Source organism: Triticum dicoccoides, chromosome 5B (genome assembly GCF_002162155.2).
Source record: "Triticum dicoccoides isolate Atlit2015 ecotype Zavitan chromosome 5B, WEW_v2.0, whole genome shotgun sequence".
Taxonomy (NCBI): domain Eukaryota; kingdom Viridiplantae; phylum Streptophyta; class Magnoliopsida; order Poales; family Poaceae; genus Triticum; species Triticum dicoccoides.
Window position 1 is genome coordinate 430453933 of NC_041389.1, and position 16575 is coordinate 430470507.

At 43.9% G+C, this 16575-nt stretch overlaps 1 protein-coding gene across 23 annotated transcripts in view; it reads left to right on the forward strand.

Moving 5' to 3' along the window:
* Positions 1-14730: 14730 nt before the first annotated feature.
* The window catches only part of LOC119310001, a 5913-nt gene continuing 4068 nt past the window's right edge, over positions 14731-16575 (forward strand). For 18 of the 23 annotated variants that reach the window (XR_005150645.1, XR_005150649.1, XR_005150650.1 and 15 more), the window contains exons 1-3: positions 14731-15210; positions 15401-15489; positions 15929-16537. The gene's annotated coding sequence lies outside the window, so the exon portion shown is untranslated. The remainder of the gene's footprint in view (positions 15211-15400; positions 15490-15928; positions 16538-16575) is intronic. The other 5 variants (XR_005150636.1, XR_005150641.1, XR_005150647.1 and 2 more) reach the window with 3 other exon arrangements.

The following is a 16575-nucleotide window of genomic DNA, read 5'->3' on the forward strand; positions in this document are numbered from 1 at the left end:
CAAAATAAGTTTGCTCTTCCACATTTCGGATTGAAATATCTGGCGGCCCCAATTCCAGCCCTTCAAAATCTCTCTTCTCCACCGTCCCCTTCCGCGCCCAGATTGCTCAAATCCCTAATTCGCCGCCAACCCAAGCAAAGTTCGAATCGCCCCTCGTCTTGTCTCTTTCCCCACCTCTCTGCCGGACGACGACGACGAAGACGACGATCGCGCTTCACCACCGCACCGGAGCTACCTCATCTACGCCCTTGTCCACTGCACCGGGTGGTCCACCGACGACGTCGGCCGCGGCAACCGACGTGCCTCACAGACATCGAGTTCCACTACATTAGGTGCGCTTCACCGATGCCGTCTCCCAGCTCACCGGTGCTACTTCACCGAGCACGTCGTCGCACCTCCGCCCCCCGAGGCCATTGGGGCTTCACCAAGAGTCTCATCCACCGCATCGTAGCGCTCCGCTGCCACTCAAGATCTGCATCCGTGTGCGGCCAGCCAACGCCAGCGCATCACCCTCAACGGCTCTGAAGTGACCCGCACTCTAGCTAGACGAGCATGCCCAAACGCCGGGCCGAACTAGGTATCCACACATCTCTCCCTTGTGGACTGTTCCGACGATGTTTGGATATCCTTTCACTGCCCTCTTAGCTTACACGCCTATGCAACTCTGACTTTAACTCTTATTTCTTCTAGAGATATCATCTGAAACAAGCAAATCCATTTTTTAGCGAAGCATGACGGCGCTATGGGATCTGGTACACATCCTGCACACCCGTATAACCTTGTAAGTATCTGTCCTCCGGTACAACATCAAGGTCGATTCCTCTTATTTGATCAACCATTCGCCGTGTCCAAAATGCAGAGGGGGATCCAAGGAGCACAAGGCCTGCACATCCAAGCAAGTGGTAACATGGACTTGTACATGGAACATCCCAAGCGCAAGCAGAGCTGCAGTGAGCCTGTACAACGAGCTAGCGTAAGTCCCTACATTTCATTTAATTCGTACTGGCATTCGTGTGCAGTGGCAGATCCACGAATTCAAGTTACCAGGGGCGAACATTTAACTTAAAAAATACGAAGGCACTTGCACTCCGGAAATCAACATAACTTGAGAAATGTGAAGCTACATGCACTTTGAAAACCAGCTAATGATCCAAAGTAGTTCAGATTATAAACACTAAATGATGCAAGCACCAAAAAACACAAAATGCAACATGGTGTAGAAGGACTACAAACATGGTTTGTACCTGCTTGAATTATTCGTCTCTGGCTGAAAATATCGAAGTATAATTGCACCTATAACCAGTGCGCAAACTGCATGTCAATATATCTATCCTGCACAAGTATGCCAATAGTTTCAAACAACAGATTAGAAAAGTATTTATGCTATGTTGTCATGATATGGGGACTTTTTGGTAGATGGCCTCGACGTTTCCTCAAGCTATGAAAATGCACTATAATTTGCTTGTCATCAATGCCTGCAAATCTCTGTCTCTCTCAACATAGCAGATCATCATTAGACACTAAATCCTTCAATGAGCTTGCAAAATGCTTGCATTAGATCCCTCATTAGACACTATATGTTCATCACCAGGAGCGTGTAAAATGTTTGCATCAAATCCTTCATTAGCAGTCTGTTCATTAGACACTTCAGGCTCAAGAACAACATGAGCTTGTATGTTTGCATCGGAAACTTGATTAGATACATCAGATATAGTCAGTTCAGTATTGATTGGGGGAGTTATAAAATAAGTAGAAATTGGTTTCATTTTCTCATAGATTCCCTACATACAAGCAGTTTTACAACACCGTCAGGTTTAACTATTGGCCAGAAATTGAAAAGTTGAATTAGATATAATCAAGGATGTGATGTACATGCTCGTTGCACATGCTACTCTTGCAAGCTGCGACTGTCCGTTTGCGCAAGCTCGATGCCATGCCCGTGCTGCTGCTGCTGCCTCCCATGCAGGCTACACCCAGGGTTGGATCTTCATCTTCTTGTCCTTCCGTTCGCTTGAAGCCCGGCGACCACCCTCCAATGAGGGCGCAAGGAAGTGTTGTGTCAGTCTGTCCAGCGGCGGCTAGGTTAGGAGCGAACCAGACTGGAGGCTGGAGCGAATCAATTGGGATTTTTCCTGCTGTCGATCGATATGGGAGGCGCTCGTTTGGGCCGCGAGCCTGCTATATGGCCTGCCTTGCACTTATGTTATTGGCCCATCCAAATTGAAACATATTTCTTCATTTTTTATATTGCCTGCTCGTGCGTCGGGACAAACAAAACTAGCCTAGGCCAACCTGGACGACTCAAACTAGGTGCACACTTTCCAGCCACTTGAGGCGGCCGCCCATACTAGCCCCTATGGTGGCGTCGCCCCTTTTTGCGTGTATGATTGGGTAGTGAAAAATATTCCAGTGACGCTTTTGATTTACCCACAGAATGGTTGAATTGCTTGTTTCTATGAACTGAGTTCGCCAATAATGTGAAGGATGTCAGTCTTTTCATCCTATTGTAGATTGCTTAGATCTCGATATGCCAAAAGTAATCACATGAAATATACAGCAAAAGCCAGTGTGATGTGTGTGCCTACAACTAGTCTGACTACACGTCCTCATATAACATATCAAGGATGCACCATCTTACCAGATTAACCATTCGACTTACCAATGCGGTGTGGGAAGAAAGAAGTATTGGGACTGCGTATCCAAGCAATTGATGCCATGGACTCCTTCGTACAACCTTGTAAGCGAAAAAGAAGTTGCAGTGTGCCTGTACAAAGAACTAGCGTAAGTTCAGTTACCTGCTTCTCTGAATTTTAGTTAGCCCCTTATTGCAAAATTGTTCAATTATGTTGCTTGGCTTAATTTAGTTTGCTACTAATTACATAATGCCACAACCTGTTAATCATATTGTAGACTGCGCCTACATATGTGTTTGATACTTACTGTTAAGAATTACCTGTTTGCCTTAACTTAAATATCTACTTGTTTGTTTAACTGCTTTGCTGCTGCAACAACGGGTTACAATGATGTTAATAACTACTTTTTAGCATCCAATTGAAACTCTTTAATTCCTTGTTTGTTTAACTGGTTTGCTGTTATAACTCCCAGTTGAGATGTTTTGCTAACTTCCAACTTTTCTGAATCCAATTGGAACTTTAATGGCAAAACAGGTTAGCCCAAGATCAAAGAGCGAGGTCACCATGGACGTTGCATCATCCCACAGCAGTGGCACCGGCCCAATCGTGCATTATGAATTGCCAACTGCTGATGATCTAGAGGCTAAAATAGTGGTAGTAAGAGATTCTGCTTCTGCACTTAGAAATGAAGTTGACATGTTGAGGAAGCAAACATCACAATCACAAGTAGTACTCAAGACAACCATTAAATATTTGGTGGATTTCAAAACGAAGCAAGCTGAGACTGACCAGATTGTTAAGGTCCTGAAGGAAAAAAGGAAATTAAATTCCTACTTGGTAAATCATTGGTGAAATGTTCTTTCCATCATTGAATAACCTTTGTGTTGTCTGTTCATGTAATCAATCAAACCATTTGTTTTAGAGATCTTGTAATAATTGTTTTTTTGGTTTCTTGGTTTGTAATTTTATTTGAGCACAAGTCTGTATTAATCGACAAGACTCAGAGACATTTCATTTGGATTGTTGTGCCAGACCTACAAATATGCCAATCGGGCTGAATGTGCATTCAGCAATAGTAGTAGTATAGATGGACCATAAGTGGCACGCATCGGAAAGGGCCAAGATGCTGGCTAAAAAAAGGATGATGTTGTAGCCAAAAAAAAGTACAGCGGTCTGGCTTATGTATGTTAGTTGATATTATTGATCCATATACTCTATAAGTGTTTATATGTCTGTTAGTTCTGTACATTCTTGGTTGGTTGACTCGGTATTTGAATCTTGATACATCGCTTGTGTACATATCTAAATGGGAGTACACATTATGCTGCGTGTGACATTTGAGTTGGACATGAAGTGTTCCAAATATTCGAATTCACCTTAAACTGGATTCTAGCTTCTGAATTTGAGTATCGGCATTTGTAAACCATATTCATATATGACAGTGGAATACATCTTTGTCGTCCTTTTGAAGATATATAAAAACACGTAGAATGATTTATAAAGATTGATATAGGAATACAAAATGGATTCGAATTTAGTTGCCAGGGTAAACGTGGATGCTTATTGTCCCAAGATTCGAAAGAAGCGGCAAAATGTCCACTCCCATATCGGCTGCCCGAAGCCAAGTGTTTGGGAGATGGAAATTACTGTCTACCCATTACACGGACAATCCATCGGCCCAATTCCCACTGCTCTAAATAGGGGTAGGTTAGTAACTTCAGTTAGACATGGCACGACCGCCTCTAAGCCCATTCCGACACGGTGGGCGTCAAACATGGGCGGCAAAACACATTTGATTCAAGATCGTCCGAAAGACCTCTGCTTCTCCCTCCATTCCCCATTCATACACGGTGGGCGGGAAAACAAACTCGACTCGACCGAAATCGATGTAGGCAAATATTTTCAATAGGGGCAGGTTTGTAACTTCACTCAGACGTGACACAACCGCCCTACCTGTCAGCCCCGTTCATACACCGTGGGCGCCAACCATGGGAGCCAACCACCCTCTCCTTGCCCGAAATCGCTCTGGGCAAATATTGGCGACGAACGAGATTACCGTCCTATCCCCAACCGACGAGACGTCCAAATTTTAAACGGGGGCTAAGTTCGTAACTTTCCCATATTTCAGACAGGCGCGTCCCAAAAACATGGTTCCCCGTACCTCTCCCTCCATTTTCCGATTCATACACCGTTCACGCTAGAACACCCCATCCCCACACTAGCCTCCATCTGCCACCCCATCCATCGCCGCCGTCCTCCACCACATCCATCACCACCGTCCTCCACCATGCCAGAGCGCCTACCAAGACCGCGTCGTCCACTGCTAGAGATGGATGTTTCTCATCCATGGTGACGGACCAATAGCCTTGCATCGTGTCCTCTCGCTTCATCGGCGCTGTCGTCCTCTTTCCGGGGCCGCTCACACGACCTTCTCTTCCACCGCAATGGGACTTATCCCCCGATGCACCCGTCTACCATCGCAAATTTGCTTGAATGCCACCGACAGCCATCGCACCCCGGATGCCTACACGGCGCCGCAAGAGAGGTGGTACTTCATATCTCCTCAACTTTTTGATCTCAACCAGAAAATAGATCTTAACTTGGTTGCTCTACTTTCTTTCAGCTCTTAGAATTTAGTTCTTAGTTCGAAGCAAACAATGGATGCTAAATATCATTTCTTTGGTTTGCAGCTTCAAATCTGCCATGGCACAGCCATAATACGGTTTAATTGATCATGCTTAGGGTTTAATTGATCATGTTGGTTCCGTGGTAGTTTCTTTAATAGAAATCGGAGGGGAAACCCTCTTTTGCTAAAAAAATATGCTTAGAGTTTCCCCCTTTTATGATCACTATACGATCAGAATACGTGCTTCGTGTCATAATAACACTGCTCCACCCATCAAGCTAAACAAGCTTAGTTGTTCAAATACAAATCTGATATTATTAAAACAGAGTTGTTTAATTGGTCAGCTAAATGTTCCTAAATTAGTTTCGAAAATGCATGTTCGCCGCTCGGGTGTGTATCTCTACAGGGTGCCCACGGTGGGCCGGCCCACCTTGGGATTTTGGGTCGTCCCAGGCCCCGATTCCCCTCTATTCTGTTGCGCGCTTCCGATCTCTACTCGCCCCTAGCCGCCTGCCGCGCCAGCGACTTGCTGTCCCCGGACGGCATGACTCTAGGAGGAGACGCTGGACTAACAGGAGGCCAGGAGCCGCTCGCCCAACAGCGTCACCGCTGCCCGGGCGCGCCGCCGTGCCTACCTTCCCAGTCCGTTCAGGGCTCAGGCGTGCAGCACCCACCAAGCCAACCCGATTTATCCTAAGATACTTCCTCAACACTCAGCAGCCACTCCTGATCACCCATTTTCTAATTGATTCATTACTCATTAGGCAGGACTATCATTAGGGTTTGTTGTGTGCTCAGTGCTACCTACACTTACTGGTTCAGATGTATTTCGGTAATCTTTAGTACCTCTAAAGTTCACAGGGTTTTCAAAATTTCGGCCCTCGGAACAGACACTAGTCATTTTGGATTGTTGGTCGTAGTGACATTGACCCAGATTACTACTGCAAGCCAGGTTTGTTGACAATTTTACTTGTCTTTCTTACTCATTTGATATAATATCCAATTATTCACGTCGATTAGTTGCAAACAATAAGTGCTAGACAAACTTCTTCATTCAGATTTTGGACGGTCTCTTACTGCAGTTACAATTCTACATACTTGTCCTAGTAAGCTCACAAGTAAATGATTGATTCACTACATCTATGCTTGCCTTGTCATATTTGTTATCAATATTCTTTTAGGGTGGACCACCCTATTTGTAAATACTGGAACCGTAGACACGAGTGAATAGTATTTCTCTATGTGATCTCTTCCATCATGTGTGGGAAACGAACATTGCATTGTATAGAAAGAAAGTGTCATTTCCCGCTTTTACATAGGTTTCGATCTTTTACATGGAATACAATCCGCCTACTTGCTTTGTGTCGCACTACCAACACTCCATCCTTGAAGCTAAACATTATGCCACTCATACTTGCTTAGTTTATTTGTTCAAATACGAATTTCATATGATTCTAATGTTCCTACTTCAGTTTTGAAATGTGTGCCTGCCTGTTATAGAGACATAAGGGGTTTGTATTTCTGTGTGTGGTCTGGTTAGCATGGTTGGGGGGGTGAACTTTGCATATGCAGGGGTCTATAGGGAGACACTCTTCGAGTTGAATCCGCAATGCATTCTATAGATAATCTGACTACTTTTTATGTTTTCATGAATCTCAGATTCTGAACAGCATCATAATGATTATGAGCTTGCGCGCATGAAAAGAATAAAGCAGAACAATGCCATGGCTATCAAACTTGGCATTAAGAGACTAAAATCAAGTCTGGATGCAATGCAATGCAAACGCTCTCCACCTACATATTCATGCTCAGAATATGATCCTAACAGTGATTCTGAGCTAGAGGGAGACCTAAGTCAATGTAGCTCCCTAGTGGAGGAGTCAGAGGAAGATGCCCTGTCTTATTCACCCATCAAGGTACTTGCTCTAACTTTCCAAGGTTACATTGCTCGCACATATCTTGCACTGATGCGTTGCATTGCTTCTACTTTGTTGAACTGCCATTAGCTTAGTTTACACATCATGTATGTGAATACGCCCTGCCTATCCATTTTCAGTACATATTACATCTGTCATCATACCATATTTATCCATTCAAATGTTGTTCTTGTGTATCAGACGTTCAAAAGGAAGAGGGCGATTGCTGATCGTGGAGGAGCACAAGCAAAGTATTCGGAAAAGGTAGTGGCACCTGATAAATCAAATAGCCCATTAGGTGTAGTTGCAATATCACCTGACCCACAAAACACCCCAACTCTAGCAGACTCTAGCCCTACTACACTGGTCATTTCTGATCCCCCAACTCAGCAGACCCCAACTGCAGCAAACAGTATGATTATGCCAGTTGACATAGCACCAGCTCTACGACGCAAAACCCCATTCCAGCAAAGAGTACACCAAATCAAGTTGCCAAATCCCTTTTCGAACCAGAGAGAGCCCCAATTGCAGCAAATAGGACCCCTGTTCCATTTCTTCCCAGTTTAGAAGATGAAGCTTATGTTGTTGTCAGGAACTTTGTGTGCATCTTTCCTTCATGGAAAGATTATACCGCAAACACAGAACAATTTCCAGTCTTCCTCCGCAACTTACGCGTAAGTAATGTACTAATGTTATTCATGGTCATTACTGCATATGTTTCTGCTGACAGAAGACACAGGACTTCATTCTTTTAAATAGGCGAGGAGCAAACTGGATTGTGAAGACGAGCAAGGGTTGGTTGCGCTTTTCAAGCAGCCATTGATGAAGTATCATTCCAACCTGAGGCAAGCGCACTTCAATGGCAAGCCTCTGAACGAAATTTCTGTAAAGTCTCCGGTGCTACATTTATCCAACGGTGACTGGAATAATCTTGTTACACATTGGTCTCGGTTGCAGCGTAAGGTACTGTCTATGCTATCACATCACAATTTGAACTACATTTCTGCATTTGCCTTAATGTCTCACTTGTATGAAAACTGTTAGCAGAAGAACATTCATTCTCAAGGGACCACAGAATCTCGCAACTATACTGCACACTGCATTGCTCTTGTGAGTACCTCTTGCCCTGTATGACCATACTTACTTTCATAGATGTTTGATTACGTAGCATCACTGCACATGTTAGCCTTGTAATCATCCATTTTGTGGACATTATAAGATCCCTATGGACTCTTACATAATTTAGAATCAACCCAATGCTTTTGAAGAGGTTTAGCTCTGCAGTTCTCTTGTAAGGACTGAACGTGGTCTATCACTGTACTTACATTAACAGCTACTCCCTTCGTCCCATAATATAAGAACGTTTTGTAAAGTACACCAGTGTTCAAAACACTCTTGTATTATGGGAAGAGGGATTGGTTCATTGTGTAGCATTCTGCATCTTATCTCTCCTGCCCACCATTTACTAAAAAAGATCAGATCTATATTTAATCTTACTAACAAGTAGAATACAGACAATGCCAGTGCAGAAGTGTAGCCCATTGCTCTTGTCAGTACATTTTGTCCTGTAACGCTTGTACTTCCAGGGATTGGTGGTTGATTATGTAGCATCAATCTGCATCTTATCTTCATTATCCTCTATCCCTTCCAGTATTATCATATCTATAATTACTCTCTACAAAATGTAGAGTACATGCAATGCTTATGAAAAAGATTCTGTGCTGAAATTCTTGAGTTATCATTCCCTTGACATGGAGAAGGGCATTATAAAGCCGGTGTTAACTGTTAATGTAAGTCAGTCCTTCTAAAGCCTTTATCCTCAACTGCTGTTTAATTTGCTCATACTCCCTATCGTTTACCGCTGTTTAGTTTGCTGTTTCTACCAAAATGCATGTTCGCAAGAACCGTAAGTTCTAAGTTTTACTTGTAAAACCAAATTCCTTATTCATACCATGCACATTACTTAATACTCCCTATATGTATGCTTTTTTTGTGGATCTATAATCAAGTGTGTGGTGAAGCAGCCCACGTTTGCACCTTGTCATCTCCTGTTTTATCTTACTGATGTGGCTGATGATATGAACAACATGCCATGCACATTATCCAAAATAGATACAATGATTTTCTTTGCCCTTCATCTATGCTTGTTATGTTGACATGGTAATCCAGTAGTGTGGTGAAGCTCCCCGCATTATGAACAATGCCAAATTATGCTATTGATATTTTGAACTTACTCTTTATTTTCTAATTTGAAATTGGATGGAATTGACAGCACAGTTATCATCTTTGTTTATACACGTGCAAAACCTGTCATCTCTCTGCTTTGTTTCAGGGTGATATGCCTGATGGCATGCACAAGTCTGCTGAAGGCTGTGAGACAAACCCAACATATATTGCAGCAAAGAAGGCAAAACATCTTGAAGATAGTGAGACAACCCCAAAGTCTTGTCTTGATGCAGTGTTCAAGTTACTTGAGACTAGCAGTCAAACAAGCTCACAAAATTCGTTGTCTGAATCAGTTCGACTTCTTCAGTCCCAAGTTCTAGCAGAAAGGCATTCTGCAACTCAATTTCGACTTGAAGTCCTATCTCTAAGAAAGATTGCGGAGAACACCAATTAGAACCTCATCGCTAAACAGCTACACCTAGAAGCTATGACCGACATGCTAGGCCGGTATCACAGCCTTGATCAGCAGCTTGTGCAGCAGTTCCCCGGCAAGGCTAACCTTTCTTGAACTGTCTTGGAAGTGGTCTCGGTTCAGTATTATTTTGTTACGCTGCAATGGTGCCCAGTTTTTGTAATCTGCTTCTTCGTTGCGCTTTATGATCACTGGTGGCGAACTTCGATGCCCAGTGGATGTAATATACCTTAAATCCTTTATTGTATAGTGTAGGTTTATTCTTAGTTACTATGCCGTAATTTCTTTATTGTATAGAGTAGGTTTGTTCTTAATTCCTACTAGTTACTGCCATCATTCGCTATCTGAAAAAAATTAGATGTAGTCGACCGGGCCAAAACATTTGACTCTAACGGGCATGGTTTTTAGCGGGCCACAATTGGGCCGGGCTGCGTCTTTCTTGGGCCGGAATGATTGGGGCCTTCACACATTGCGCCAGGCCCAAACTTACACCGGCCTATATTTTAGTTGGGCCTTTTGTCGACACAGCGCTTAGTCTGGCCCAGGTAGCGTTGGGCCATTAACAGGCTGAATATTATATTGGCCTGTTACGGCCGAGATGAAACCACGGGCCTTTAGCAGGCCAAAATGCATGTTGGGCCACAATTTTCACTAGTCGTCGACGGGCCTTCAGCAGGCTGAAATGTAGACCGGGCCTTTTTGGGTCCAGTTAGCTCACGGATCGTTACCAGGCCGAAACATATCTCGGGCCTTAGTTGGCCCATTGATATCATGGGCCTTTAAGAGGCCGAAAGCTTAGTACATGCATCAACGGGCCGAATTACGCGACAGGCCTTTAACAGGCCCAAAGTCACGTTGGGCTTAAATGTTGCCACCTTTAGCATGGGCCGTTAGTGGGCCCGATGTCCTGTCGGATCATATATGGCCCATGAGCAGCACGGGCCATTCCCAGGTCGAAAGACTCACCGGGCTGAAATGGGCCCATGTCTACATCAGGCCTCTAACAGGTCGAAAGTCACACCGGGCTGAAATGGGCCCATGTCTACATCAGGCCTCTAACAGGCCGAGAGTCAAATGGGTCGTAGCCGGGCCCAAATATTCGACAAACAATTAACGGGCCAGATCTGGCTTCGAGCCGCAAATGGGCCCAATTATTGGGCGAACAATTAACAGGCCAGATCTGGCTTCGGGCCGTAAATGGGCCCAAATTTGGGCCGAACAATTAACGGGCCAGATCTGGCTTCGGGCCGTAAATGGGCCTTTATTAAGCAGGCCGTTATTGGGCTGGCCCACTAGTACCTGATTAAGTACTACGAGCTTTTGACTGGGCTGACCTTTTTAACCTATATGGGCCTTTGTTGGGCCCCGCCACGTGTCGACGTATCATAGGCATGTCTCCTCCAATGGACGGGCGACATCTGGCCCACTGACGAGCTGACAGGTGTTCCCTTCGGCCAATCAGAATTTTACATGTAGAAAATCCCCATTGGTCGGGGCTGTTAACGGGTTATCGGATCCAAAACCCGACCCGATAGCTTAACGGTGTTCCGTTACGGTGGATGCCATGTATCGGTCACCCTTGACGAAAGCACTTCTCTGACGCGCGATTTATCGTCATGGAAGTGGACACTTCCGTGATGATAATTTTGGTAATGTCATGGAACACTTCTACGATAGCACAAGTATGACTATCTTGATTTTGTCATAAATTTGTCATGGATGTACATGCATGACAAAAAACGCGACCTACTGTGACAAACACATATCATCACGGAAGTGTATTTTTTTTGTAGTGTCAAGGGAGACTTCCAAACCTTCATAGACTTCATTCACCGGCAATCCATAATGACTCTTGGATGCTCAGAACGCGACGCCTAACCGGCTGGAGGATTCACAGTCCTCAAGTGTAATAAGTCTTCAGATCACGCGGACAGAAAGACTTCAATGATGCCTAACACTCTTTGGCTCTGGGTATTTTGGGCTTTGTCCTCGCAAGGATTCTCTCTCAAAGGCTTCGGAGGCGGGTTGCTCTCAAACGACAAAAGTCATGCACTAACTCTGAGCAGCCACCAATTTATGGTGTAGGGGGTGGGCTATTTATAGCCAGGAGGCAACCCGACCTGATATGTCCAAAATGACCCTGGGTCACTTAGGAACTGACACGTGTCCAACGGTCAGATTTCAAACACACACGGCAGCTTAACTCGGGCTACAAGCCAAGTTGACTCGTCCAGCTCTGGATAAGATTTTCTCTCATTGTCTTTGCTCGAAGACATAGAATTTGGTTGAGCATCACATTAGTCACTCTGACTTTGTTCACTTGGACCCCACTTAACAGTATGGTGGTTCCTATGACTCAACAAAGAAGAAAAGGAAACTACGAAACAATTGTGCCTTCGCACTCCATAGTCTTCACACGATGTCTTCTCTTGTCATAGTCTTCAATGTGAATGTCTTCACAGACCACCATTTGTCTTCAATGTCTTCACACAATTTTAGGGGTCATCTCTGGTAGGTAAACCAAATCAGTATGGGACTACTGCCTGTGTTATCCTGCAATTCTCACAAACACATTAGTCCCTCAACCAGATTTGTCGTCAATACTCCAAAATCAACTAGGGATGGCACTAGATGCACTTACATGATTTGATAATTTGTTCTTTATTTGGTTACTTAGTTGGTTAACCTTTAAATTGTTTTTGGTTCAATTGGTTCTGTATTTTTGTGATTTTTTTTCTCAAGGTCTCATGCTCTACTCCATTTATGCCTTTTTGCACATTTTTAAAATTCCCAGCTTCATGAAAGTGGAACATTTCAGTTTTGTTGCTGATTATGAAGATAGCAGTTCGGAAGTTCTTTTTATTCTTACTATAGTTTTGTAACTACTTTTCCATGTACTTTTTAAGTATTGAAGGGCACAACTAATTTGTTTTTGGTTTCTTTGTGGTGTACCGATTATGCCTTGTAGTGCCACATGACCAACATGTATTATGTCAATGTTTGAAGCCTGTATGGGGTTGACCATGATGACGTCGTCCACGCCTTCCATGCCTTCCATTTTTGCACAACGACATCACTGCACTTCCACTGCCGGTCCAAGGTTTGCATGTCGATTTAGATACTGTTCGACACTCTAATTTTACTAAAAGTTTCAGCAGTCAGTGTTGAGCAGGTCGTTACATCACCATGATTTAGATACCGTTCTAGCATTGTGGCTATATTACACACTTTGTAGTTCTGGATTTGGAATAGTTCTGGGATCGATGCTCTAGACCAACGGGATGGACCGGTCAACGCGCGCCAAGGCGAGACCTGCCTCTCCTCTTAAGTTGATTGGTTTCTCTTTCTGCGTTCCTTTTTCTATGGTCTCATTTGGCATTTCTCCTTCATGATTATTATGTTGTCCCTTTTGGGTTGTTAGATGCTTTACCTCGGCAGCATGATGAGATTCCTTGCTTTCTCCATGTGAATTTTCCAAAAAGCTTCTCTATTTAAGGAACCATTTTTCTCATTGATGTTGCATCGACCAATGCTTATAGTACCTAATAGAACTAACCGGTCAACACACCTTATAAAAATATGAATGGGCTATATGTGGCCATCTAGAGTAGAATTTGGTTCATTGATTAATGTAGAAAGACAAGGGTCAAAGTGATCTTTTTCCAAGGTAATCACCACTGTTTTGTTTTAGGCTTATGTGCCTGATGTTTTTTAGGATCTTTGTGTCAATAAGGGGATACATCAAAGTAGTGTGTTGTGCTCTAATTATAAACTAGATCATCGAAGGCACGCATTGCCACGCCCGTCTATTTTTAGAATAGAATGGTAGGTACTTTTATAAGTATACTAAGAGATATGATAGGAAGTAATTTTCGAAGAAACATAAAGATACACGAGATATGATAGAAGTCTTCAAAGAAACATAAAGATACATGATAAAATTTGTAGTAAGACCATGAAGAGTTTTCTTTTGGAATGTTGGCAGGAGAGCTGCCAAATTCATTGATTAGAAAGGAGCATTACAAAAATACCCCCAAAGGAGAATGCATCGTATAAAGACGAGTGCCAAAAAAGAAGAAATGAAAAAGAGGCGATGTTTAGGTTTTCGCCCGGTTTTCCTTAATAAACGGTGAAGACTATGAAGAGTGAAGAAGTTGTGTATGTAATGTAGTGCCATTGCTCAATCTAAGCTGTGATGCATAAAAATGATGGGCGTAATGGTAGATTATATTTGCTGGAGATGATTGGATCTTGGAAACCATAAATATGAAGAAAATAATCTATGGAACACACCATCATTGTTTGGTACAAGCTTTAGTGAATACCAGAGTCAAAATATGTTGCCAATGTTCCAGTGTTGTGCAAACGGAGAGTTCTATACATTTAGGCCCTGTTTGGTTCATAAGTCCTAGGACTTTTTTTAGTCCCAACTTATAAGTCCCAAGTCCCTAAAAAGTCCTTACCTGTTTGGTTTCTGGGACTTATAAGTCCCTATAAGACCATATTACAACTATAAGTCCCTATAAATCCCTCCTTGAGAGTCTTATTTTATAAGTCCCAAATGCCCACTTTAAGTCCCTATAAGTCCCTCCTATTTGGTTTAGATGAGACTTATAGGAACTTTTTTAAGTCCCTAAACCAATAAGTCCCTGAAAATAAACACCCTCTTAAACATATAAGGATGCTAGCCAACTTGCCTCCACAGAGCTCCCCCGATTTGGCTGTTCCTGATCGTCCGATCGTTGTAGATTTCCCACCTCCTTTATGCTCGACCGTTAGATCTTGCATCTGTTTTTTATCTCATTCATTTTTTTACATGTGTATGACTAGCGGGCCAACTCGTCGGTGGGGTCGCAGTATGTTGGCTGGGTGCGCGGGCGGAAGGGTGTGATTGGCTGGCTCACGCAGAGCCCATTGGGTAGCCCTACCCCAATCCATGGCCGCCACACCCTCCCTCCTCCTCCCTCCCTCCTCCGCCGCCGCACTCCTTCCCTCCTCTTCCCTCGTAGCCACTGCCTCCGATCCCTCCCGCACGCTCGTCCTCTCATTTCCCGTGCCACCACTGTCGGCCCCTGCCAAGCCGCTCCTCTCCTTGTGCCCTCGCCTCCGGTCTCACCAGCCCCTTGATGCAGCAACGGCTGCGCTCGACATCGTCGTTCGCGACCCGACCGCGGCAAACCCTAGTGCCATAGGCGGCTCATGCGGTGATGAAGTGGACGACGGCCTCAACGGGTGGGCGACGGCCGCTGCAGCTGATGCACAAGCTCGCATCGCCCTGGCGCCGATCTCGCGCGGCTCATGCGCATTGCCACCCTCTCCTCCCTAGCTCAGCAGGAGGTTTGCGGGGCCACAACTTGGGCCGCTGCTGCCTCTTCCACCCAGCAGGACGAGCACGAGGTGAGCAGCAGCAATGGGAACAGGCGACCTCGGTCAGAGTTTGGGGAGGGGCGCATATCCTTCTTTCCCCTCTGCTCATGCTCTCTCTCTTTCTCCCGCCCATCTATGCAAGATTTGTGTAGCCTAAATGCCTCTATACGATGTATGTTCTTAGATGTACTTTAATCTACTCTGAATCTTGTGGTCACAGGCCTTTCTGAATCTGATGTAAGTGAGGTGGAGATGAGATGGGGACAGAAGATCCTGCAGCGATGTTGTTTCTTTTTTTGCCTGCTCAAGGTTTTCTCTTTCCTACTTACTGTCATGGTGGTTGGTTCACTGCTCATTTTATTGTTTCAGAATTAGCTGCCTGTCGTGTTTTGATTTGCCTCGTGCTGCTTATATTTCGTGTTTGCGTGTGGGAAGGATGTGTGCTATAGATTTCATGTGTGGATTCGAGATACCTAGAATGGTTGAGAACTGAATGTGTTATCCTATTTAATTAGCATGTTCAACTTAATTAATGTGCCTTCTAGCCGTTACTTTTGCCCAAACTTTTGAAAGTGCAGCTAATCTCTCTATCAGGTAATGGTGTTTTCTATTGCATTTTGTTAGCTATACTACATGATGCCGCTGTTTCTTTTGCTCTGCTAAAAATGGGTGCTTACTTTTCATCAATAGACTTGTAGGCGTATAGTATTTCTGTAATCTCTGTGCCTTACCGGTTTTGTGATTTCAGGTTAGATGGATGAGCCCGCCCTATGTTCTAATGAGTTCATCTACGAGGGTGTTGTTCCTTTTTCATCCGCTGAAGGTTTTCTCACTTCCTTCTACATTGGTGCTCCATTATTTCTTTTCCTATTTAGATTTTCTGTTTTGTGAAACGGCAAATGCTAAATTCTGCAATGACACTTTCTTTAAGCATTGTGTTCGATTTTTCCTTGGGTTTTCTAAACATGAAGTGTACAGATCTGAGGATGAAGAGAAGAAGAATTTATCTAAAAGGGTGAAGAAGATCAAGGTGATTTGCCTCCCTCTTTTGAACATTTGTTCTTGCATTTTGATGTTATAATTTGTGATGATTTGTGTGCACTTATAAGATATTTGCTGCTAGGTACAAAGTTTATAGTTACTGGAATTGGATAAAAGAGACTTGTAGGTTCAATTTTCAATTACAGTAGTTCATGTGTTATGTTTGCTGCAATGCGTCACTTGTGCGAGAGTGATCGAGCGAGAGAGAGAATCGAGAAGTTGATCATGATGGACATGTTGGTAGACATGGTGAACATGTGGCTGCAGTTGGAGAGTGCTCGTTGGATATCAGGAGTAGTATCTTCTTACAATAGAGGTACCAGCCATGTTATACTTTCAGTGTGTTTTTTGGTT